Source organism: Sus scrofa, chromosome 1, assembly GCF_000003025.6.
Source record: "Sus scrofa isolate TJ Tabasco breed Duroc chromosome 1, Sscrofa11.1, whole genome shotgun sequence".
In the NCBI taxonomy this organism is placed as follows: Eukaryota; Metazoa; Chordata; class Mammalia; order Artiodactyla; family Suidae; genus Sus; species Sus scrofa.
The window spans coordinates 212,609,610-212,636,921 of record NC_010443.5 but is presented as its reverse complement, the minus strand read 5'-3'; the positions used below and the strand labels follow the sequence as shown (position 1 = coordinate 212,636,921).

General features: G+C 35.0%; 1 protein-coding gene across 6 annotated transcripts in view; it reads right to left on the bottom strand.

The window, feature by feature from the left end:
• PTPRD (protein tyrosine phosphatase, receptor type D) overlaps nucleotides 1–27,312 on the bottom strand; it is a 2,180,605-nt gene that overhangs the window by 1,376,092 nt on the left and 777,201 nt on the right. For all 6 annotated transcript variants that reach the window (XM_021074366.1, XM_021074373.1, XM_021074310.1 and 3 more), the window contains one exon: nucleotides 12,189–12,227. The gene's annotated coding sequence lies outside the window, so the exon portion shown is untranslated. The remainder of the gene's footprint in view (nucleotides 1–12,188; nucleotides 12,228–27,312) is intronic.

The following is a 27,312-nucleotide window of genomic DNA, read 5'->3' as shown; positions in this document are numbered from 1 at the left end:
AAAAAGTATTTGACATCACTAATCATGAGGAAAATAGAAAGAAAAACAACAATGAGATATTACCCAATATTTGCCAGAAATGGCTATTATCAAAAATAAGAAGTGTTGATGAAGATGTAGTGAAAAGGGAACCCAGGTTCACTGTAGGGTATAATTAAATTAGTATGTCACTATGGAAACTAATATGAAAATTGGAAAAAGTAAAAAAAGGAATTACCATATGGTCCAGAATTTCCACTTCTGATATATATCTTAAGAAAATAAAACACTAACCCCAAAGACATCATCGTTCCCATGTTCACTGCAGCATTATTTACAATGGCCAAGATATGGAAACAACTTTAAGTATCCATCAATGGATAAATGGATAAAGATGTGGTATGTATCTATGTGTATGTGTAAAATATAAAATTGAAAAAGTAAATAATGTATGTACACATATGGGTGTATATATACATTTGTGTACATGCATATATGTGTGTGTGTATATATATATATATATATATATGTATATGTATGCATATATGGAAGAATATTATTCAGCCACAAAAAAGAATGAAACCTTGCCTTCTGTGACAATATAGATAGTTCACGAGGGTATCATGCTAACTGAAATAAGAAATAGACTGTTTCGGTTCATTTCTAGAATCAAAGAACAAAACCTGTTTCAAATAAAACTAAAAAAGAATACATAATAATTAAATCCATGAGTATCCTCAACTTTAACAAGAATTTAGATACAAATACCTAATATGTAGATGAATATTAGAATTCATCACATTATAATAGGAATGTATTCACTTGTAATAATGAGCATGTTCATTTCAGTATGAAAATGACTGTATTTTAAGAATACTATTCCAAACAGATTTTAAGCAGAGAACTGAATAAAACAAAACATTTTAAGAATCAAAAAAGTGTTCATAAAATTTTTAATGAGTTTATCTTTCGAAAAAGGAAAATACAAAGCTCACTCATTTTGTGTACACTAATTTGGTGGCCATTCCAATGAAGATCTTAAAACTTCAGTTTATAAAATAACAGAAATGGCAGGTAAAGTACCACAAAATATTTTTTCTTTTGTAAAATAAAATCACATTTCAAGCATGAGAATGAAACAAAAAGATTCACAGTAAAGATATGAATCGTGCTGTCAGGATGTTCACATTCAACTTTTCATGAGCTTTGATGAGAATTTAAGAATATAACTTGCAACGGTTTACCCAGATATAAAGATAGGGTGGGGTTGAGCTTTTTTAATCTAAAATAGACTATCAGGGTTGAATACAATTTTCGTTATATTTTATAGAGAGACTATTTTCATAGATAAGAAAACTGATACCTAGAGACTTTAATTTGTTCCTCAGAAGTCACTGGAGATATCAGTAGTAGAGCTGGCCTACAAGTCAAGCTCAAGGATCCTAATGGTGATCCTGGCGCATAGTGTCAATTTCATAGCCTTTTTTTTTTAATCAAAAATAAGTCACCTGGTGTTTTAAGTTTTTATTAAGGATATGAAGACAAAATTTGTAAATCAAGACAAACACAAAAAAACTAGACAGTTTATTAAGCACATATAGAATGTCTATACATTGTGTTGTACTAAATGACTAACGAAAAAATTAACAGAAACCCCATACTTGACTATTACTCCCATACAAGGTGCTCCTACTGAGAAATCTGGCTTCATTTCTGACATTGAAACAGTGGGGATTCAATGCAATCCCTATCAAATTACCAAGGACATTTTTCACAGAACTCAAACAAAATATTTTAAAGTTTGGAAGCACAAAAGACCCAGAATAGCCAAAGACAACCTGAAAAAGAAAAATGGAGCTGGAGGAATCAGGCTCCTGGACTTCAGACTATCCTACAAAGCAACAGTCATCAAAACCGTATGGTACTGGCACAAAGACAAAAATATAGATCAGTGGAACAGGATAGAAAGCCCAGAATTAAACCTATGCACCTACAGTCAACTCATCTATGACAAAGGAGGCAAGACTATACAATAGAGAAAGGACAGCTTATTCACTAAATGGTGCTGAGAAAACTGGATAGCCACATGGAAAAGAATGAAGGTAGAACACTCCCTAACACCATACACAAAAATAAATTCCAAATGGATTAAAGACCTAGATAGAAGACCAGACACTATAAAACTCTTAGAGGAAAACATAGGCCAAACACTCTCTGACATAAAACGACAGCAACATCTTCTCAGATCCACCTCTTAGAGTAATGACAGTAAAAACAAAAATAAACAAATGGGACCTAATCAAACTTAAAAGTTTATGCACAGCAAAGGAAACCCTAAACAAAACAAAAAGACAACCCACAAAATGGGAGAAAATCTTTGTAAGTGAACTGACTGACAAGGGATGGATTAATCTCCAAAATTTATAAACATTTTCTGCAACTCAATACCAAAAAAATAAATAACCCCATCAAAAAATGCACAGAAGATCTAAACAGACAGTTATCCAAAGAAGACAGACAGATGGCCGAGAAACACATGAAAGCATGTTCTACATCACTCAGTATTAGAGAGATGCAAATCAAAACCACTCTGAGGTACCACCTTACACCAGCCAGAATGGCCATCATCCAAAAGTCTACAAACAGTAAGTGCTGGAGAGGGTGTGGAGAAAAAGGAACCCCATTACCCTGTTGGTTGGATTGTAAATTGGTGCAACCACTGTGGAAAACACTATGGAGATGCCTCAGAAAACTAAACATAGAACTACCATTTGATCCAGCAATCCCACTCCTGGGCATCTATCCAGAGAAAACCATGACTCACAAAGACACATGTACTCCAGTGTTCATTGCAGCACTATTTACAATAGCCAAGACATGGAAACAACCTAAACGTCCATCAACAGAGGAGTGGATCCAGAAGATCTGGTACATATATGCACAATGGAATATGGCTCAGCCATCAAAAAGAACAAAATACCCGTATTTTTAGCAGCATGGATGGACCTAGAAATTACCGTGCTAAGTGAAGTCAGCCATACAATGAGACACCAACATCAAATGCTTTCACTGACATGTTGAATCTGAAAAAAGGACAGACTGAAATTCTTTGCAGAACAGATGCTGACTCACAGATATCGAAAAACTTATGGTCTCCAGAGGAGACAGTTTGGGGAGTGAGGGCATGTGCTTGGGTTGTGAGATGGAAATCCTGTGAAATTGGATAGTGATGATCATTATACCACTACAGATGTGATAAATTCATTCAGTAATAAAAAAAAAAACAGTGGGGCAAAGTGGATGGGAAGTTGCAACAGATGATTATAAAATATCCTCAAACAAGATATATATGGTTTTACCTAGTAAATTTTAAAATAATAGAGTATATGCTAAAAGTACTGCTACATGGTCAGAAATAAACACTGTAAAATAATGAGAACATAAAATAAATCCCCTAAAATAATGTTCCTAAATGTGACAAGAGGAGAAGAGATGATTAAGGATGACACTATTTTTAATGAGGAAAAAAAGTCTTACTTCTTAATAGGAATCAATTAGAACAAATTCATGTCACAATAAAACTTTGTGTATCTTTATCCTATAAGGAACACATGTCCAATCACTACAAATTTGATCTTTCACAACTGGAGCAGCATTTGACCTCAATATTCTAAACTTGGCAAGAAAATATGGAAAGAGTACATTTTGAAGGAAGGCAGTGATACTAGTATGGAAATTTCACTAATGTCTCTTTAAGCCTGACATTAGGATTCTGGAATGATTATGTTATGCATTTCAATTCTCCCCAGTAGTTTTTTAAAGAGTTGATCACTGGGGTGTCATGGCTTCTTGCCAAAACCTCAGCTGTTTGCCACTCAGATCTTTTCTGCGCTCATATGAAGGGAATATTAATCAAGTTAGCAGCTAGAATTATAGTAAATGATGCATTTACTGTATGTAAATGATGCATTTTTTTGGTCTTTTTTATTAGGGCCACACCTGCAGCATATGGAGGTTACCAGGCTAGGTGTCTAATTGGAGCTGTAGTTGGTGGCCTATGCTACAGCCACAGCAATGCAAGATCTAAGTCATGTCTGTGACCTACACCACAACTCACAGCAATGCTGAATCCTTAACCCACTGAGTGAGGCCAGGGATTGAACCTGCAACCTCATGGTTCCTAGTCGGATTAATTAACCACTGAGCCATGACAGGAACTCCAATAGTGCATCATTTTAATGCACTAGAATGTAAAATGGAAAGTCATCAACAAAGGCACAGAAAACAAAATATAAGATCCTATATAAAAATCTCAGTTGCAATACTAAACAAGGCTTTTGCATGTATAATTTAAAAAGTAATTTTGCTTATTTCTCAGGTGAGGTGAGTGTTGATGAGGGAGGCTTGCCAGTACAGTCATCTTCTTAATTTGTAATGTAGTCCCTTTACCCAGGCTTCTGGATTTCCTTTTCAGGAGAGAGAGTATTTACAATTACTCAGATACACATTGGTAGAAGAAAATGCCCACATTTTCTTTTATTCCAAGAAGAAAAACCTATTCGAAAAAATTTTCTGTGGCAAATGCTTTTGTGAAAATTAATGACAGATTGCAAGATTCCAGGAATCTTTTTATATAAAATAATTATTATGTTAAAATGACATAAAACAAAATCATATGTGAAAAAACCAAAAGTTTTATTTTAAGTCTTTTCTAGCAGGAGATAATTTTAGAGAAGCAGACAACTTCAGGAGAATCAGATAAGAACAGGGACAGTACTCAATGAGTCCAGTGTTATAAGTCCTATAGCAACTACATAGCCACCTAAGTATAAAACGTGATTTATATGACTTGTTAAAATTTGAGGTAAGAAAAATAAATCCTATGCTATGGTTTATGAACTACTTGCACATCTACTTAACAGAGCATTGACATGTCATAAATACCAAGAGAACATTATACCAGAATTAATTTTCTATTATGTTCTTTCTCAGAAATCTCCTGGGTTATCTCCATTCTGTCCTACATCAAAAAAGTCCTTACTCCCAGGGATCTGAATGATAATAGCATGTCTTCAATATCTAGGAATCAGTACACATATCCAAGTTAAAAACAGAATCTCAGAAAATAGGATAGAAGCTGGAGTGGGTAATCATTGGCAGGATATATAAAACCCTCTGTATTTAGCCCTATTCGCATAACCCCACTCCCCTAAAGCCCACTCACCTTGCCACTTGCCGTTGCTCAGTACCTTTCCCAAGATGCTATGATTTTCTTTAACTATGCTTTAAAAAAAAAAAAAAATACTGGAGTTCCCGTCATGGCACACTGGTTAACAAACCCGACTAGGAACCATGCGGTTTCGGGTTCCGTCCCTGAGCTTGCTCAGTGGGTTGACGATCCAGCGTTGCCGTGAGCTGTGGTGTAGGTTGCAGACGCGGCTCGGATCCAAGGTTGCTGTGGCTCTGGCGTAGGCCAGGGGCTACAGCTGAGATTTGACACCTAGCCTGGGAACTTCCATATGCCGCGAGAGCGGCCCAAGAAAATGGCAAAAAAAAGACAAATAAAATAAAATAAAATAAAAAAATACTAAGCATCTATAGGGCTACTGTAAAATTTTACTTAACAATAAGCATATGAAACAATATAACATAATAATTCAAAGCAATTTTGGTAGTTATGGTAAAAAAATTAAATGCATGACAAAAATACAATTACATATGCATAATTGTCATACATGCCTGAAAATTAGTGGTCATTTTGAGAATATTACCTTCAAAGTGTTATTACTAGAACTACATTATTAAATAGAAGAATTAAATGAATAAATAAAACATAGGCATTATCGTCATGGTGCAGTGGAAACGAATCCGACTAGGTACCATAAGGTAGCGGGTTCTATCCCTGGCCTTGCTCAGTGGGTTAAGGATCTGGTATTGCTGTGAGCTGTGGTGTAGGTCGCGCACATGGCTCAGATCCACGTTGCTGTGGCTCTGGCATAGACCAGTAGCTACAGCTCTGATTAGACCCCTAGCCTAGGAACCTCCATATGCCACAAGTGTGGCCCTAAAAAGACAAAAAAATAAATAAATAATAAATAAAATGTAAATATTTGAGGACTAATTAGGTTAATTAGAAATAGATATAGGAGTTCCCATTGTGGCTCAGTGGAAAGGAAATCTGACTAGCATCCATGAGAACACAAGTTCAATCCCTGGTCTTGCTCAGTAGGTTAAGGATTTGGCATTGCCCTGGACTGTGGTGTGGGTCATAGATGCAGCTCAGATCCCTCACTGCTGTGGCAAAGGCCAGCAACTACAGCTCCAATTAGAACCCTAGCCTGGGAACCTCCATATGTCATAGGTACAGCAAGCCCTAAAAAGATTTAAAAAAAAAAAGAGAGAGAGAGAGAAATAAATAAAGACAAAACAGCATATTCAGTACCAATGACAAAATAGAATACAGACATAACTTTAACAGTGAATCAATATTTGAGAAAGATGATAAAATATATGATTGTTATTATTTTTTGGAAAAAATAAACATATTGTGTAGTATTGCCTTTCTTCAACCTCAATCATTTTTTGTGTCTCCTGTTCCTTATTTCTAAAATTGTTAAAAAGTCTTCTACCATATATACCCCACTAATAAAATATAGTCAAATAAGCATCAACTAGAAAATAGAAATGATACATGGAAAGACATTTTCATATGCCTCAACATGTTAATGGTCAACTTTTTAAGGCACTTATCTTTTTTGACACTAGAGTTTTTATTGCTGGAGTGGTTTTCAGTCTGAGACAAAGTGGAAATGATGTCTAAAAGTCTCTCATACACAAAGGGAGAGGGATGAGAAGGGGATGGGCATTGGCTGGTAATTTTAGTTTTCCTGGTATCACTTGATACTTACTGGGCAGTAAGTCTGGTGTATGGGTACCCAGAATAGATGAAGTAACATATGAGAACAAATAGAACAATAAACAGGCAGTTTAAAAATTAATAAAAACTATTAAGGTAGTATTTCTATTTTGAAGAACACCTGGAAAAGTGCTGCTTGACTTAGGACAGCAGGCAAGAAATCAAGCATGGGATGCCATGCTTAATTAACCACAAAATATTCTTTCAATATATTAGTAGCAAGGTAGATAATGTCAGTTGATTTATTAGAATCCCTATTTAAATTGCTTTCATAAACATACCTATTAATACATGTCAGATAAGAGTGGCTTAAATAAAAAAGTAGGTAATTCACCTTTCCACTAAAAGGACACTTCTTAATGTAGTCCAATTACTGACACTAGTAGAATTCAGCTAAGTATTGTTATTAGCAAATATGTGAGTCCTAGGAGTTCCCATTGTGGCTCATAGGCATGAACCTGACTAGTATCCATGAGGCTGGAGGTTCAATCCCTGACCTCGCTCAGTGGGTTAAAGATCTAGCATTGCCATGAGCTGTGGTGTAGGTCGCAGACATGGCTCTGATCCAGCACTGTTGTGGCTGTGGGCAGGCCAGCAGCTACAGCTCTGATTTGACCCCGTAGCCTGGGAAACCCCATATGCCGTAGGTGTGGCCTTAAAAAAAAAAAAAGAAGGAAAAGCAAATATGCGAGTCCTAAATCACTCTGAGAAATAAACTACTAATACAACAAAATCTTTGCTCAACACTAAGAAAGTATGTTTAAAAACTAACAGTTTCTCAAAGGTTGAGGTGTATTTAGACAAAGGAATAATACTCAGCCATAAAAAGGAATGCAATTCTGCCATTTGTACTAACATGAATGGATTTAGAGGATATTATGCTAAGTGAAATAAGTCAGAGAAAGACAAATACTGTATGATATCATTTATATGTGGAATCTAAAATATATAATGAATGCATGAATAGAACAAAAAAGAAGCAGACTTGCTGATATAAAGAACAGGCTAGGAGTCCCTATCATGGTTCAGTGGTAACAAACCCGACTAGTACCCATGAGGATGCGACTGTGATCCCTGGACCTGCTCACTGGGTTAAGGATGTGGCATTGCTGTGAGCTATGGTATAGGTCATGGATGTGGCTTGGATCCCACATTGCTATGGCTGTGGCATAGGCCAGCAGCTGCAGCTCCGATTCAACTCCTAGCCTGAGAACTTCTATAAGCTGCAGGTGCAGCCATAAAAAGATTGAAAAAAAAAAAAAAGGCTAGTGGTCACCAGATGGGAGAGGAGGGAAAGGGGAGGGACAATATAGGGGTAGAAGATTAAGAGGTACAATTATACATAAACTAAGTTACAAGGATATATGGTACAACATAGGGAATATAGCAGATATTTTATAATAACTTTAAGTGGAGTATAACAAAGTACTTATATCTGCATACATGTTTTCCAAATCAAAACTGTGAGGTAGGCATATGTATGAGGCTTGCTCCCTTTGATTTTTACACCCAGGTTAAGAGCCTTAGAAAGCACATAATACTTTAACACCAAGCATTTAATTCATGAGTGGGGAATACTTTACAACATAGGATTTTTTGGTTTATTTCCAAAAATAATTTTAAACCCTCTCCATTGGAGATAGCACTCAGTTCTTGGAAAAGGCAATACTCAGTTGAATAATTTATGCTATTTGAAAGAAATTTCATGACTAATATTAAGCACATGAATTTAATCTGCAGGTTGTCTGTAATAATGTTTAAAAAATCAAGGAGGTCAAATTTACATAAAACTTGTATTAAAAAATTGAAAATGCAAATAAGTAAATGGAACATCCATTAATTACACCATAGTCTAAGTACACAAGAATCATGTGGGTTTCTGTTATGTAGAGTCTGTTTTGGTTATTAGTAACATGAATGTGTATGTATATATATGATATAAAATACATATATACACAATTTGTGCAAAGACTGACAATTTTTCCCTCCTGAATTTAAAGTAAACTGGCTTTTCATCTTTTCAAATAACTGTAAAGTACAAAAAAATAGATCTCATTTTCATCACTTATTTATCTGTTTTCTTAAAGACCGCAAAGCAGGATTGGTACTCTAATATGTGTAGAATTGGATTTTATTAAAAGCTTAATGGGAAAAGCTTATTTTTTCCTTGGGAAAATGGTCTTTATCATCCTAGGAATAGATTTAAATCTCAGAATCTTGATTAAGTGATTGGAGATAAATTAAATTCTTTGAGCATTTGTCTCCTCAGATCTAAAATAGTGACCAAAATGCATGCCTCAGTGTGACTAGAAGTTTGAATTGAGACTGCGAATATTTTAAAAAGCACCTAGCAAAGCACCTGATACACAGTGAATTCTTCAACTGAAGTGATTCCCTTCAACTGTACATAATTGTGCATGTGTTATTATTTTGACCTCTTAAAAGGTCGAAACTCCAGGTGCCGAAAATAAAATTTATGAATTGGAACAGATTGTGGCAATTGCACACACATATACAAAAATCAGTGAGTCATAAACGTTAAAGACATTGTTTTATATAAGTGAAAAAATGCTGCAATAATACTTTGTGTAAATATTTTCAACTTCAGTGTAGGCAATGTTAGCTCTTTGTATGGAAGTAAATTTGTATTGCTAGCATGTAGTAACTATTACTTTTATAGTATAAAAATTATATGATAATTGAATAGAATATATTTTAATTTAATTTTAGTGCTTTACATATTATTGTTCATTTTACCTTTCAATAAGATTTTGGTTTGAATTTTACATTTATTTTCTTTTTCCTGTATTACACTCTAAAAACATTTTCTAGACTGTATCAGTATTACCTAAAACAAATTCAGAATTATATATTAATCAGTCCTCATGTTCATGTCATTTTTTCCTACTAAAAATCATTATTGGATAGAAGCAAACAAGATAGAAATCAAATGTTAACTTTGAGCTTTATAGTATAGTATATAGGTGAGATTATAAATAAATTAGTCACTTGAAATTATTTCTTAGTGAACTACTAAACACAGGGCTACATGTAAGGTATGCTAAGGTAAGTGGCACAGAGGGCATTGCTAACTCATTTAATAAGGCTGCAAAATTGCTCAGCTGGAAATAAGCACACAATACAAACCCTTAGAACATATAAGCACTTTAGCTAAACTTTGTGACCTTTATTTTCCTTATGAAAATTAAGAGGTCAGGGAGATGGGGAATCAACCACCATGTTTAAAACAGTGCAGAATTCCATGAGAAAATGAGGGTTAAACTTGGCCTGGAGAGATGAATAGCAAATCAGTGTACAGGCAGACAAGGAAGATTACCCTGTTCACAGAAGCAAAAATAGTGACATGGGTCTGTGAGAGGAAAGAACTTACTGTTGTAATTGGCTTTGAGTTTCTTGTTATGTACTCAAGGAAGATCACTTTTGAGTGAATGCGGCAGTACTCAATTACCTCTTATTGAACAAGTTAGGGGGAGAATCCTTAGATTAGGGGGAAAAATCCCTATAGGAAATACAGCAGGGTATGTAAGTACAAAAATAAATGTTGTTTTAAATGAATCATCTGTCTATTCATGAAATGGATTAGAAATGGCATAAATTGGATTTCCCTTCATGGCTCAGCGGTTAACGAACCCGATTAGGATCCATGAGGATGTGAGTTTGATCCCTGGCCTCGCTCAGTGGGTTAAGGATCTGGTGTTGCCCTGAGCTATGGTAAAGGTTGAAGACACAGCACAGATCCTGCATTGCTGTGGCTGTGTGTAGGCCGGAGGCTACAGCTCCAATTGGACCCCTAGCCTAGAAACCTCCATATGCTGTGGGTGCAGACCTAAAATAGCCAAAAAAAAAAAAAAAAAAAAAAAAGGCACTAGAATATGGTGGAAGACCCAGATGATGATTGCGATGAGCAGAATTGCAAAAACACACTGTCAGCTTAAAATGAAATGGGAAGGTAGAATTCAGAGAAAAAGGATAATTAGAGGAGCAAAGTCCAGATCCAACAAATGCAACTAAAAGGTTTAGGATGGGGAAAAAAAATCCAGGAAACATTATGTTTGTCTCCCCATTTTCATGATAATACATCAAATGCTTTGTCGATGCTGAAAGTATTGAAAGGAGTAGGAGGTTGACCCTCATCCTCATCCTGAGAATGATACTGTTTGGCAGAAGCTGTAGACTGCATATGGCCTGATGCAGCACAGTAAAGTCATGATAAAATGACCAAAAGATACTAGTTTGGAAAGCCAGGGCAGTAATTTGGATCAACAGGCAATTCACAATAATAAAGACATGGGGCATTCTCACCACCCTTACACTCTAACTGAGCTACAGTCAGTTACTAGCAAAGAATGGTGTATAAGACCATAATACCCCGGCAATGTAGATAGGTGGAATTTCATAGTACTCTTAACTGAATATTATAGAAAGGGTTACTAGAAATCAGGAAAGTTGTTGACTTCCAAAATACACAAGAATCCAAGACAGAGTATTATTGAAAAAATGTAAGATAGAATAGAGATCAACTATGTTTTATAATGTTGCATAGATTCAAAACATAATAAAATCCCGATACATGAATTTGAATGTGAGCAATATTTCTATAATATTTGGAGGAAAAAAAAAGACCAGGTGGAGTGTGAGTTCTGTTTGGAAAACTGCAACTTATAGAAAAGTTTCTACCTCAACTAGTCATCATTTTAATTAAATGGTCCATCTTCCCTAAGCCTATAATGGATGGTCCAGACAAAGGCCGTAAGAATTTAACAGTTTTCATACTGAAAAGAAGAGTGCCTTCAGTGTATGTCTACTTGTATAACATGTAAACTATAATATGAACACTGTAGCAATGAAAACCTTTTGAAAAATGCACTTGTCATATGCTGTTCCTCTGAGGATTTTACTTCACTGTTGCTTTTGATCTATTTAAAAATAACATATTTTCAAATGGAAACTTTTTGCATTTTACCTGAATAATCCTCTTTCCTTTTTTCAGACTCTCTCAGTGGTGATTTTTATTTCTTTAAGAAACACATGCTACCCCTCTTTGGAATATTCTCCTGACCCATGAAGTTGAATCTTCAAGTATCTGGACTTAATAGATCATCCAATATGGATTAAGATGTAATTGACCTTCTTCTATTGCCATTAGAAGATTCAATCACAGAAAATGGAAATGAAGGGATTGAGCTTGAAATGGGAAGAACGACAACCTCCAAAATTTTGTGGCAAAGGAAATGAAAATATTGACAGTATTACAGGGAAAAAGGAGTCTTACCAGAATCTTGAAGTCACCAGATGATTCAGGAGTCCAAGCCTAATTAGAAGGAAAAAAAATTTAGTTTTTTGCTTTAAAATCGATACACAGGAGTTCCCGTTGTGGCTCAGTGGTAAACAAATGCGACCATGAGGTTGCGGGTTTGATCCCTGGCCTTGCTCAGTGGGTTAAGGATCCGGCATTGCCATGAGCTATGATGTAGGTTGCAGACACAGCTCTATCCCACATTGCTGTGGCTCTGGTGTAGGCTGGTGGCTACAGCTCCGATTAGACCCCTAGCCTGAGAACCTCCATATGCCGCGGGACCGGCCCAAAAAATGGCAAAAAGACAAAAAAAAAAAAAATCGATACACAACAAAATTTCATAAATTTTATAGTTCTATAACATTATTATATTTGTAAATATTATAGACTGATGAAAACACCTTAGGAAATCTTTTTTTTTCTAGGAGAAAATGTGTTTTCGCTTAAACTGAAGTGTTTATTTAATCCCATATGTCCCATTAAAGCTAAGAAAATATTGTCTTGATCTTGAAAATGTTTCTAACTATTCAGGTGACCATAATAATTACTAAGTTTAATTCTCTAAATTCTCAAAAGAAGGTATATTATCACTAAATGTACTTGAAACTTCCTAATATATATCACATAAATTTATTTTTCTTATGGGTAAGGAAATCAAACTTCATTTTTTAAAATATTTCCCCTATTTTCTGTTTTTGCTGGCTACCAGACAGTAATTAGTTTTGACTTTGATTCATTTTTGAAAAGTAAATCCATGGAAGATATTATAATGACAAAAATAAAAGAGTTTTGATTTCCAAATTATATTAAAATGCAGCCTCTACTTTTTAAAGGTATTTGAAGTTCAAATGAAAGGCAATATTCCCAAGAGAAGGCCTAGCACCTGCTGTGGGATGCAAAGGTTTTATAAATGTTGTCTTGTGTAAAGGTGATGGCAAACACTGTGAGGCCTTTTGTAAATATGCTTGCCTGCCTCTGTGTTTGAGGAAAACTATTGAACTTCTAACCATTATTACTATAAAATGAAGGAGATTATTTTTTAAACATATGATGATCGCCTTTCCTTTTGCCTTGGGAATTAAGTTTGAAAGTATATATTGTACATGTACTGAAAAAACCTATCTTTCCATAAAAGAAAATGAAGAATACAATAGATGTGAAAAGAAGTTCACACTATGTGTATATGGTTTTCTGCGTCTATAAATACGTGTCTTCACCTTATTGTTACAACATTTAAATTAGGCTATCTGGCCAGAATTACATACATAATGCTAGACCACTAATTGGTAACAAACTGCCCAGAATGAATCTATTAAAGTTCCTTCTCTAGGGCTTAGAATCACTTAAGATCAGTGGTTCACTCGAAAGGAACAACTAGTGGGTTGAGACTGCTCTTTGAATTCCCTGGCCTGGCTTCAAAAGTGCACAGTGGATGTCCTGACCCCTGGAAGCTTCTGTCCTTGGATTTTTGTTGTTGTTGTTGTTGTTGTTATCTTTATTCTTTTAAAAAGCTTAACAAGGAAAAATTTTTTTTTATAATTTATTTTTTTTTCCCACTGTACAGCAAGGGGATCAAGTTATCCTTACATGTATACTTTTTCTCCCCCACCCTTTGTTCTGTTGCAACATGAGTATCTAGACATAGTTCTCAATGCTATTCAGCAGGATCTCCTTGTAAACCTATTCCAAGTTGTATCTGATAACCCAAAGCTCCCAATCCCTCCCACTCCCTCCCTCTCCCATCAGGCAGCCACAAGTCTATTTTCCAAGTCCATGATTTTCTTTTCTGTGGAGATGTTCATTTGTGCTGGATATTAGATTCCAGTTATAAGTGATATCATATGGTATTTGTCTTTCTGACTCATTTCACTCAGTAGGAGATTCTCTAGTTCCATCCATGTTGCTGCAAATGGCATGATGTCATTCTTTTTTATGGCTGAGTAGTATTCCATTGTGTATATATACCACCTCTTCCCAATCCAATCCTTTGTCGATGGACATTTGGGTTGTTTCCATGTCCTGGCTATTGTGAATAGTGCTGGAATGAACGTGCGGATGCATGTGTCTCTTTTAAGTAGAGTTTTGTCCAGATAGATGCCCAAGAGTGGGATTGTGGGGGCATATGGAAGTTCTATGTATAGATTTCTAAGGTATCTCCGAACTGTTCTCCATAGTGGCTGTAACAGTTTACATTCCCACCAACAGTGCAGGAGGGTTCCCTTTCCTCCACACCCACTCCAGCACTTGTTATTTGTGGACATATTAATGATGGCCATTCTGACAGGTGTGAGGTGGTATTTCATGGTTGTTTTGATTTGCATTTCTCTTATAATCAGGGATGCTGAGCATTTTTTCATGTGTTTGCTGGCCATATGTATATCTTCCTTGGAGAAATGTCTATTCAGGTCTTTTGCCCATTTTTCCATTGGTGTCCTTGGATCTTAATTCTGCTCATGAGAGCCATAAAAAGTGTTTGGTTTATTTTCTTTCATTTTCACATTTTAAGTTATCTCTTTAATGTAAGTTATAAACCATGCAAGAAACTTGCAAAATATATATAGCTCAATAAAATACCACAAAATGAAATCTCATGTAATCACCCATCAGATAAAGAACTAGAACACAACTAACACATAGAGGCCCACAGCTTGGTCTGTCACTGTCTGTCTGTGAGTGTACACACAGACATATATACATATAGACATAGCACATATACACATATACTGTATTCTGTATAACTGTGTATAGCACATGTGTATAACTGTACACACATACTGTATAACTGTACACACATACTGTATAACTGTACACACATATTGTATAACTGTAGTAAATACATATTCCAAATAGGAAACACATATCCAAATACATGGATGGCAATGCATTCTGTATAATGGTAGAAAAATAACAAGACTAAATTTTAAGTGAGTTTTAGAATCCTGTAGACTCTCTTATTGGGAAGCTCTAGTCATATACTAGAAATTAAGATTTGGAGTTTAGGAGAAAATTATAAACTGGATATGTATATTTGGGATTTATCAGTGTTTTAGTGATAAGTGAAACCAATAATGGATACTTAGGGGAACATAAACATTACTAGAGTAGGCAGCAAAAATGTAAAAAGCAAAGTTGGCTCTTTCTTCTCCCTTTTGGAGCAATGCTCATCCTAAAGTTGCTGCTTATTATTTCAGTATATATTTTATAATATTATATAAAATGTATCCATAAATATATTTTATAAATTAGATTATAAATTAGTTCATTTAGTCATTCATTTATTTACCATAGGTACATTGCTTGTCTCCTTTTCATCAGGCATTATTCTAAGCAATTGTTATAAAATAGTAAAAAAAAAAAAAATGTTGGCTGAGAAACTTAAGAGAAGTAGAAGGAGTGAGGCGCCAAGGGGTGTCAGCAATATAAAATGTTCTTCAGAGCACTACAAGATGAAAACAAAATATTGGTCCTCATTATCAGGCATTTGATACACAGTAAGAGACTTTTAAGCAGAATGTTGAGATTAAAAGTTACACTTTGAGTGATAAATGGTAACTTAAAGACATATACTTCATTGAATGTATGATTTTCTTTTGAAGGCAAGAAAAGGACAGCATCAAGGTTGGAGGGTGGTGATGGAGCCAAGGAAAGGTAGCTCTTATTTATGTACAAGCCATGTTAAAAAAATTTGGGTCATCAGAGCATCACATGTATATTCTTAATCTGCCTTAAAAATATCTGGCAGAATCGTAGGGATACTATACTTGTTTCTCCTTTCCTTATCAGATAAATATGTAACAGAGTTTTCATGTTTAGACCCCTGGGTTTCCATTTGGATGTATATCTTAAAAGCATCAACTATTTTCACTCCTTTTATTAGCTTCTTTTGATGTAGCTATATGCTTCAAGTCATTTTCACTGGTACTTATGGAATTCAATTACATTCACTGAAATTTCAAGTTCCCTTTTTATGTTATACATACTCTTTACACTGATATACGAAGACAAAAAAACCCCAATTCTACTACTTCTATCTTTCTTTAGTTTCTGTCTGAAAATTACTAAACATAATTGTACTTATATATCCTTCCAATTATTCTATACTGTGTCCATTTGTATACTTTTATTTAAATAATTCATCTTTTTTTTTTCAGTTAAGCCCTTTAGACCACTCTGTTCCCATGTACGCTTAATTCTCCATCTTCTCTGCTCAGTATCATGCTCACAGATTCTCAGAAGGTATTACATAAATAAAAAGGAAGAAAAAAAAGTGAATGCAAAATGAATACAACTGTTTTATATAAATGGAAAGTCACCTGCCAATGCATATTTCAGATCCTTCAGAGGAAGCAGCCATATTATAATAAAGCTAAGCATACTAGAGTTTGTGTTTTGTGTTTTGACTACTTCTTTTGAGTTTTATTAGTTTAGATAATTATTATATGTAAATAGGATATCTTAATAATAGTTCTTAGAGAATTGTTACAAGAATTAAGTTATCTCTATGAAGATGCCTAAGATGGTTCTTGTGCATGAATGAGGGTCCATAAGTTTAGATAAACTTGGATCTGACCTTCCTAAGAGCCCATTTTTTAGGTACTGTAAACAATGATTCATTCTTCAATATCATCTCTGTAGTTAGCTGCTCACAGTCCATTTCATGATCTTTAACAGGAAAAAGAGATTAAAACAACACACATGCTATCCCAAACCCCAAGTCTTGGCACTTTCTATCCAAAACCTACTTTATATAAAATAAAGGTATGCTCTAGAATTTTTCTGACTGAATAGATTGGCATGGGAAAAATTAAAACTAGGTTTGATGAGTTCTCTTTAGGTCTCCATTTTTCTTTGAATTTGTATCCAAGAAGACAAAAGACAGCCTTATGTATGAAGAGTCACATTAATAACCGACATTCTTCTATTTTCTAATGTTTATATGTCCTTCATAATTTATCTGATTGGTTAATATCTTGTTGAAGTGTACTATTTAAATTTCTGTATACATTTATTTGACTTAATAGATAACAGAAAATTTTGTAAGCCACAAGAATTCTTCTGCACATATAGTACTGATTTCTACCATTCTCAATTTGAATTTTAACTCAGTTGGGGTGAATTAATTCAACTTTCCAAATTATTGCACTCCTCAAATAATAACATAACGATGAATTATAAGAGATTCATGCCATTATCTACAACTTATGATGGATGAACATATTTTTACATTTTTTTTCTTTTTTTTAAGGGAAACTACAGCTATTTTTAGAAGGAGAAAGGAGAGCAGGTCTAATGAAAGCAAAAGATTCCAGTAAAAGCAAGTATGTTCTATAGACCTTGGATATAGACACTGAGGGCCAGATATATTTTTATCAACTTTATTAATTATTTAAAAATCCCCCAGACTGAATGCAAGGAATTGATAATGAGTTGACATATTTTCCATATTATTATCCTGGTTTAGTTTAAATGGCTCTAATTTATTAAATATAGGTTATCTATTCCAATACACAAAACCTTTTCTATTATAGCAACTATTTCACTATTGATGTAAATTGATGGTTTCTAAATGTTGCTTTGAATCAAGGTGTTTCTTTCAAAGATAATTTATGAAAAATATATTTATTACTATATAATCCTCTTAGTATTCACAATACACATTACCAAATGAAGAGCTATTACATGGCCCTCAAGAGGGAATGATTTAATTTGGCCTAAGATAACTTAAATTCCAGCAAACTTATTAAATAATGGTAAGTTTTTTTCTTCCCACATAAATCTTACAACTCTATAAATGAACGTTGGTCAGATTGTATGTGAATGTGCCTACCTATAATATTAAATGTAGTCTGATATAGGAATAATTGATTTTACCACATTTCGAAAACATCATCTTTTTCCTCTATGTTACAATTTTATATATTCCTCATGCTTTCGGGAAAAAAAACTATTAATCATAAACAAACATGAGTGATACTCAATCCCTGCTTTTAAAAGATTCATGTTAGTTAGTGAAAACTGTAATAAATAAATATTTTATTGGATACAACTGGGAATGGATTTACAAGGAGATCCTGCTAAGTAGCATCAAGAACGATGTCTAAATACTTATATTGCAACAGAACAAAGGGTGGGGAAAAAATGTATACATGTAAGAATAACTTGGTCCCCACGCTGTACAGCAGAAAAAAAAAAACATTAAAAAAATATCTGCCAGGTTTGGTAAATATTATAAGAGTTTATACATAGAATCACAAACTAATTACATAAAAGTGCTTTGACATGCTAGTTCTATAGATACCAGTTCTCCAAACTGTCAAAATCAACATCCTTTTCAGGGCTGATACAGCTCTTCTTTCCCAAATCCTTTTGCTCAGAGGGATTAATGATAGCAATACGCTCATTTCTCTCCCTGTCCTTAGGCAATCCCAAAAAGTAAGCAACTGAGAGGAAGAAGAGGAAGGGTTTTCCATAGAAAATTGCCCTTGGATATTGTGTACTTTTTGTAAAAATCAGTTTCCATCTCCCACAAGAAGGGCTACTGCATTCATTTTGCCTGTCATACTTACCACTGCATACCTGTGCCTAGAATCTAGAATTTAGTGCTTGAAATATACTACATAAATATCAACTGAATCAACTTTTCATATGTTCATTTTTTGTTACTCATGGTACCAGTGATGTCTACTCATGTATCTGTCACCTTTATACTTTGGGCACTTGATGTCTCAAAATTCCAAGTTTAATCACAGCACTGTGGAAGAGACATAACCTCTCCAAACTAGCCCCCTAATGTTAACAATTACTAAAACCCTATCACATTTTCTAACCTAGAAGGAGGGGTAGAACCAGTGAGCAATGTCTCAAAACAATATCCTTCATCCTCAGTGTATGCAGAATATCTTACCAAGTTTAATCATTCTGCCAATAAACTGATTCTTGATTATTTAGGCTCTGCCAAAGCTGTATTTGTTAAATACCATTTTCTAGAAACTTAATCTCTGATTATCATACCTTTAGTGTCCCATTCGTCCCAGTCTGTTTCCTCATTACCAAATTCTCCATTGATCTACTCCACTTGCCTGGCCCCATGCTACATTTGGTTCTCTTCGGTGAAGATGCCATAATGAATCCCTTAAAAATTTAGTTGCATGGCAAGTTTCACTAGGTGACACCATCTTCTGCTAGTTTTTCATCCTTCTGCTGGTTGGCTCATGTGCTCCTGCATGTCTTTATAGCACCCTGAGACCTATTACAGCCTGATATTTGGATTTCCAGAGTGGTTTTGCACCTGCTTGAAATCATGGTTTATAAAAAATATATAGAAAAACCCTATTTGTGTGTTTGCTTTACATGTTTGATTGAGGATACATTTTGAAGATAAATATACTTTTTTTTCCCTTTCTGTAAAATATTTTCTTGGAAATAGAATATTTTTTATTTCTACAAAGTATAAAGGCAAGTGTTTGGAGAAACTAGATACCATGGAGAAAAATCACTGAAGTTCTTGGTGTTCACAGCTATTCCTGTAGACAGTGTTATACAAAGTGATTCATAAATACCTAAAAGAGCTAGAAACAGTTTCCAGCTAGCTGGTGTTCATTGTGACTCAGATAGCAGGTGATGAAGTATGAAGTTTGTTTTAAAGAATATTTTACATTTGCAACATTAACCTCCTGTTTTCTTGAGTGATTTCTGAGGAGATAATTTTTTAGTTCCTATTTTCAACAAGGGGATAGGATGGTAAACCTGTTATATTTGTTGTAATTTTACCTTATTCATGGTAGATTAAAAAATAATGTGGAAAGACTTCAGACCAATTATTTTATTATTTATATATATTTATTGTGTACAGCATTTATAGTTCAAGATCTGTATATACTACAAAGTGATCACCACCACAAGCCTAGTTACCATCATACAGTTGACCCCCTTTATCTATTTTGCCCACACACCCCAAATCCTTCCCCTCTAGTAACTACTAATCGATTCTATGTATCTATGAGTGTATTTTTCTTTTGTTTTGTTTTTATAGATTTCTCATGGGAGTGAAATTATCACACCAATCTTGAGACAGGAAAAAAAAAACAAACCTGCATTTTGCTTGCTTAGCATCCTTTATTTTGCCAAGTCCACATCTAGACATTAGGTTGTTTTGGATTTTAAGACAAGGGTTTTGTTTGTTTTGTTTTTTTTAATGGGATCCTGAATCTTAAGTTTCAAATCACTTATGCTGTTTTGAAGAGTGGCTTCAGGAACTGGATTTTATGATAATGACATTCAAATAATGGAATTTGCATCAAAGAATTGGGTGCATTTTTGTTGTTGGTTATTTGACACATGTAAGGCTCACTATGGGCAAGGCCCTGCTCCATTAGACATATTAATTCACTGGATACTTCTAGCAGCCTTAGGAGGTACATATTATCCTCACCATCTCCATCTCATAGAAAAGACACTAAGGCCCAGAGATGAACACCTAGCCCTGGTCACACTGCTAGTAAGTAACAGAGCCAGCATTTGAACTCCAGGAGTCCAGATCCACAGTCTGTACCTTTAACCATTTTATTATACTGTTACTCAAATGGCTTAATAAAAAGTAACAAATGAAACATTGTGCCCTATGCCAAATATGGGAATATGTCTGAAAGAAAGCAAGCTTCTGCAATGTAGCCACAATGAAGTATGCAGAGGCATCTCCTCATCTCCTAGTGAGATGAGTTCAGAAGCACTCCCCCCACACACACTTTGAAAAGATTAATATGTTCAATAGTATTATAACTTACACCTGGATTACCAAACAAAGAACAGAGCTCTCCTTCAAAGTCTGCCTCTCTCAACCACCAGGCAAAAATCAAACAGTGATTAAAACTTGCCTTCTAATGTCAGTCAAACTAGGTTTCAGATCTTAACTCTTCATCTTACTACCACTAAACAAGTTATTCCTATAAACAATTAGTACTCACTGCAACCTAGTCAACCAGGTACTATCTTTATATCCATTTACATATTATAAAACTGAGCCACAGAAAAATTTAGTGACTTGCCCAAAGTTACATAGCAATGGTGGAAGAGTCACGTTTCCCATTCAGGCAGTCCAATACCAGAGGGCAAGCTCATTGAGTCACACTGAGAATTGAATGAGAAACACCTCCTTGGACATCCCTCAATTGACTCTATATTTTCCTTCTGAAGCATCTACACCTCTCCTTCTTAGCACTGGCAAGACTTATAGAATGCCTTATTTAGCTGTAAAGAGGTTTGATACTAATTTGTCTTTACACTAATGATCTAACATGCTGAAAGTAGAGACACTGATGATTTGACTCACTGAACAGCTATAAATAATGCTTGACACATAAAAGATCATTCAGTACATTGAATGAAAGGATTAAAATGTAAATCAATAAATGATAGTCTAAAGTGCTTGACAATTAGTAAGTGCTCAATAAATAGAAATTATCAATACTACCAACTGGAGCATAATCTAATTCATAGTATAGCTTTTACGTGAGATCTTCAGCAAATTTAATGCTGAAATTCCAAACCAGAAGTTTGGGAACTGTAAAAATGCTTGAAAATATCATTTGCATACAGTCCTAATGTAGAACTGAAACACTGTCAATATATCAAATCAATTTAAAAAATTCCTTTGAAGTTGATTCCCGAGATAACAAGCTAATTAAAATTTATGTAGGATAAAGAAATGGCTTTGAGGAGTTCCTGTTGTGGCTCAGCATGTTAATAACTCGATTAGTATTCATGAGGATGTGGGTTTGATCCCTGACCTCGCTCAGTGGGTTAAGGGTCTGGCGTTACCATGAGCTGTGGTGTAGGTTACAGATGTGGCTTGGATCTGGTGTAGTTGTGGCTGTGGAGTAGGCGGCTTGGATCTGGTGTAGTTGTGGCTGTGGAGTAGGCCAGCTGCTGCAACTCCAATTCGACACTTAGCCTGGGAACGTTCTTATGCCACAGGTATGGCCCGAAAAAAAGGCAAAAAAAAAAAAAAAAAAAAACGGTTTTGATTAAAATGTGTTTTAATGTCCAAAGCCAAGTGGAGTGATAATGAATGACGAGGATGAAAAATAGTTAATTCTCAAACATTATAATATAGACATAGCAAGCCAAAAAAAAAGTACAATTGATTCTGGAACAACATGGGTTTGAACTGCAGGAGTCCATTTAGGAGGATCTTTTTTACTGCATATTTATGCACAACCCATGTGGTTGGCTGAATCTGCAGATATCTAGTGGTGTATAAGAAGGGCCAAATGTAAATTTATAGGCAGCTTTTTTGACTGAAGAGGGTTTGGTGCTCTTAACTCCCACATTGTTCATGGACCAACTGTAGACTCAGACTAAAACGCAGACATTTGGAAGGAACAAAAGTTCATCATGTCTGTACCTTTTCTTGAGTGATTATTTTAACTGGATGCAATGTGGTAATTAAACAGCTTTATGTCTTGTGCTATGAGAAATATAAACTTTTTCTGTGGATGAATTCAGTAATTCTATTACTTTTGTTGATAAGCTGTTTCCTGGAACTAAAATCAGTCCCACCTGGAGAGATAAGCAGAGGAAAAAAAAAGGAAAGAAAAAAAAAGAAAAATTGTCCTTTCTCTTTCCTCTTCAAAATGACTCACAAAATGAGATCAGAATTTGGAAACCATCACTCCATTCCATTCCCCTTTCTTCAATCACCGTTGCTACCTAAATGATTTTGGTTGGATTTAGCTTTCTGGACTGTCTTGGGATAAAAGGCTACAAGGTGATGGAAAATGCACATAAACAGTAAGAGGAAGCAACTCAGCCCAGTAAAAATGGACTTCCTTTAGCTAGAGGTTACTGTTTTAATGTCCTCAACATATCAGAGCAAATTATTATTTCCTTTAGCCATGATTTACATTCATTTACATATCACAACACTTCTCAGATTTTAGCTGTTTTATTCTTCCTCACAAACCTTCTAAGGACTCAAAATTCAGGAGCAGAGTAATCCTTATTGCTCATAATTCTTCCCACAGTCTGTAGGACTTTGTATGGCCCAGCCCTTTGCCTACCTTTATAACCTCCATCTTTGTACTCTAGCCATATTGCAATTTTTTCCATTTCTAAAATTCATTACATTCCGTCACCTCCACAATGCCTTTATATATAGTGTGGTGAAGTAGCAGTAACATACTGAACCCAAGTCTGAGTTACATGCTCTACAAAAATGCACATCTTGGGCAAGGCTATTCAGTGTTAGGAGGTGAAATTGTATAAGATGTCTTTGAAAAGTACTTCCTTCTGAGAGATGCAGTACTCATTTATTTTTTTTAACTGTCATAAACAAAAGCTAGAGAAGTATACTGCCCAAATAAATGCCTATACCACAAAGAAAAGTGGAAGAAAAAAGAAACAGAACATTTTGAACCTGTAAATAGTGTCAGGTCTAGATGTGTATGAAAAGGTTTAACAAGCTGACGAGTTAAAAACTTAGCTGACCCTCCAAGAAACTCATAAAGGAAAAGAGGCAGGAAATTGAACATTACTGACATCTCCATTGCAACACAGAAAAAAATATTATGCAAATAAAGAAATTTCTCATGTCTCCAAAGGAGTAGATATTTTCCAAGGTCTGGAAAAAAAGGAAGGGATCATTCTGGGCAATAGTTCCTAGAGGAACATTGGGCTTCACCAGACCAACCAGGAGGCACATAATTTGGGACTGTTAATAGTTTCAAATAAAGCTTGATTTTCCAGATGAAATATATGTCAGATTAAACAATGAACCCTCCTAAGAAAGCATATTTCATAGGCTTAAGCATTTCCATATCTAGCAGTTGGTACAGCACTAAAGAGTATCCTGCTCACAAGAAAGTATGTGAGACATGTCATAAGACAGACCACAAATTCATTATAGCACTGGGGCTCCAGAGATCCAGCACTCAAGTAAGAAAGGTAAATGAAAACGTTTTGAATATATCCTTTGGGAGAGAAAGTCAACTCAGTTTATACTCAATGTCTGAGTCTGCCATCTTTACAAGTTTTTAAATTTAGCAAGATGGTTTCTTTGTGCAGACTTGTATCTGCAGGGAAATTTCCTCCAAGACTTGGTCATTGTGGTGTCATGATTAAGCTAATGACAGAGGAGATCTTGTAGGAGTTCACAGGTTTTGGAAACCAGAGAGCTGACTGGCAAGGCTGATCCAAATGAGATTCACAGCTAATATCTTCTTTCTACCAGTTACCACTAAGTATCTGGTTCATTGGTATAGGATATGAACTACATGTTTTTAAAACCTGGTAAATATAAAGCTTGTGCTGTAATAATCTATTTACTCACTGTGAAAAATGAAGACCCCACACTAAAGGAATCCTTCCATATTTGCATCAGTGTCCACACCAGTGTTGTTCTTAATAGACGAAACAATAAAAAGGAATAACAATCCACTGGAATTGTGGCCTATGCCCATTGGAAGTGATAAATTTTGGCCTATCCTATCAGTGAACAACAGCCATGCACATTAACATAGATGATTCAAAACCCAGGGTAGCAAAAGAAAGACAGGATTATACTCAGCATGATTTAATGTATTTAAATTTCAAAAACATACAAAACTAACTGTAAGGAATATATACTTAATTAAAAACTACAGAGAAAATCAGGATGTGGTTACTGGAGTGTGGACTATTTCTGAAGTGCTCAAGGAACTGGAACCAATTTTAGTGAATGACAGCAGTGAGGTCACCTGCACTATTCAGGAATCAGAGAGTTACCACTGCTTTTAGATGTTAATTTCTTTGGACTTTAAATGAAGAATTTGGGCATTTGACTTGCTTGGAGTTTTACATAGCAAGGTCAGGCAATTAGGGAACCTTAGTCAATCTCTAGGAATTTGATAATGGAAGAATTACACTGTATTTCTGGCTTTATAGTCTGCATAATGATAATGCATTTATTTTTCAATATTTCAATGTATAATTAAAAACATGATGGGAAATATTTTGAGATGTGCGAAAACCCATAAACTGAGAGAACCTAGATGGAAGATGGGAAAAATCTTTCTTCCCCATCTTCTTGTTTTCATGAGGGTATCCATAGAACAACCCACTTGGCCTTCTCCCCAACTCCTCTGATCCCTAAAGTAGTCAGAAAGTACTGAGCATATACAGCTCAGCCCTCTGTGGGCTATGGCTCCTTTCTTTCTTTCTTATTTATTTTTTTATTGTTATTTCTCCCAACACACTTTTTTTTTTTCCTCTGTACAGCATGGGGACCCAGTTACACATTCATGTATACATAATTTTTTCTCCCATTGTCATGCTGCATTGTATCTAGACATATTTCTCAGTGCTACATAGCAGGATCTCATTGTTAGTCCATTCCAAAAGCAATAGTTTGTGTCCATTAACCCCAAGCTCCCAATCCCTTCTACTCCCTCCCCCTCCCCCAGGGCAACCACAAGTCTATTCTCCAAGTCCATGATTTTCTATTCTATGGGAAGGTTCATTTGTGCTGTATATTAGATACCAGATATGAGTGATATCATATGGTATTTGTCTTTCTCTTTCTGACTTAATTCACTCAGTACAGAGTCTCTAGTTCCATCCATGTTACTGCAAATGGCTATGGCTTTGTTCAATGCCTGTTGATCCTCACATCTAAATTTTTTTTAGCTGCACCAGCAGCATATGTTAATTCCCGGGCTAGGGGTTGACTTGGAGCTGCAGCTGGCCTATACGACAGCCACAGCAATGCCAAATCCAAGCCATAGTTTGAGGCAACCCTGGATCCCTAACCCGCTGAGGGAGGGCAGGAATGGAACCTGCATTCTTAAGGACACTATCTCTGGTTCTTAACCCAGTGAGCCACAATGGGAACCCTTTGATTTCTTTGATCCTCTGTGATAAGCTAGAGGGGACAACTCAGTCCTATCAGCAAGGTCAGGTATTCAGCTGTGCCAATAACTAAGTTGGAAAGTCTGCTGCTTAACTCAGTGATGGGGCATTAAGTCTATCTACCTATACTTTTAAAACTACATTTTCCAATCATCTTTATAAAATTGGCCATTTGACCTCTACTTCACTGTCTCCTGGGCCTTAATTCTGAATTGATTCTAAGCTCAGGAAGGGAACAACAGGGTATTATTTATTGATCCCCTAAAATCCTAATAGCGATGAATATAATAAAACACTGGATAGCATTTTATCATGAGATATTTATTATTGTCAGGATCAATCATTGTTTAACAGTTTTAATTCCTTTTAAGACTCCATAACAAGACATTATTTTGTATAGAATACACAGAGTATATATACCCCAGGGTCAATGAAGGAAGTATGCCTTTTTATTAATAGTAAAGGACGTATGCCTTTTTAATAATAACTTATTTTGTGTATTCTAATTTTTTTTTAAGGATGGAAAGCCTTAGGAAGAAATTTTTATTAAAACTCTAGCAGATCATTTGGAAACTTCATAGGCAGAAATAGGGGTATAGTTAATCAGGACAGCTCTAACTTAGGAAACCTTCCTGCTTCTATTCCCTTTCATCCATTAAAAAAAAAAAAATTGCATTCAGTTTAAAGTTGAAGTCAGCTAAATTCACTTCAAATAATTAGCAACATTTTCTTAGTACCTAAACAAAGGATGTTCACATGTTGTTTGATGTGTATTTGTGAAACTACTTCATAAGAAATACTTTTGGAATTTTGAAAATATGTATTTTAAATGATAACAACTGTGGAAAAATTAACTTTTGTGTAATTAACATAAATCTGTTTTATGTACTATTACCTCCCTGGTTTACCAACAATTACTAATACAAATTGCAGAGGTTTTGCTATTATATCAACTCCTTTATTCATGTCCCCAATGCATATCTTAAGTGTAATCAAAGGTGATAATTATTTAGTTATTTAAATTTATTCTAACAATTGTATACTCCAAGTATCTATTATTGAAATGCTCATAAACAAAGTAATGTTATGGCACTCAGGGGAAATAATCTATTTTTTCTTCAATAATAAAGCAAATCAAAATACGGCTGTAAATAAATAGATTAAACTTCTGGTCTATAGCACTAGCATAAGGAATATAGACCCTCCTGGCTTACACACA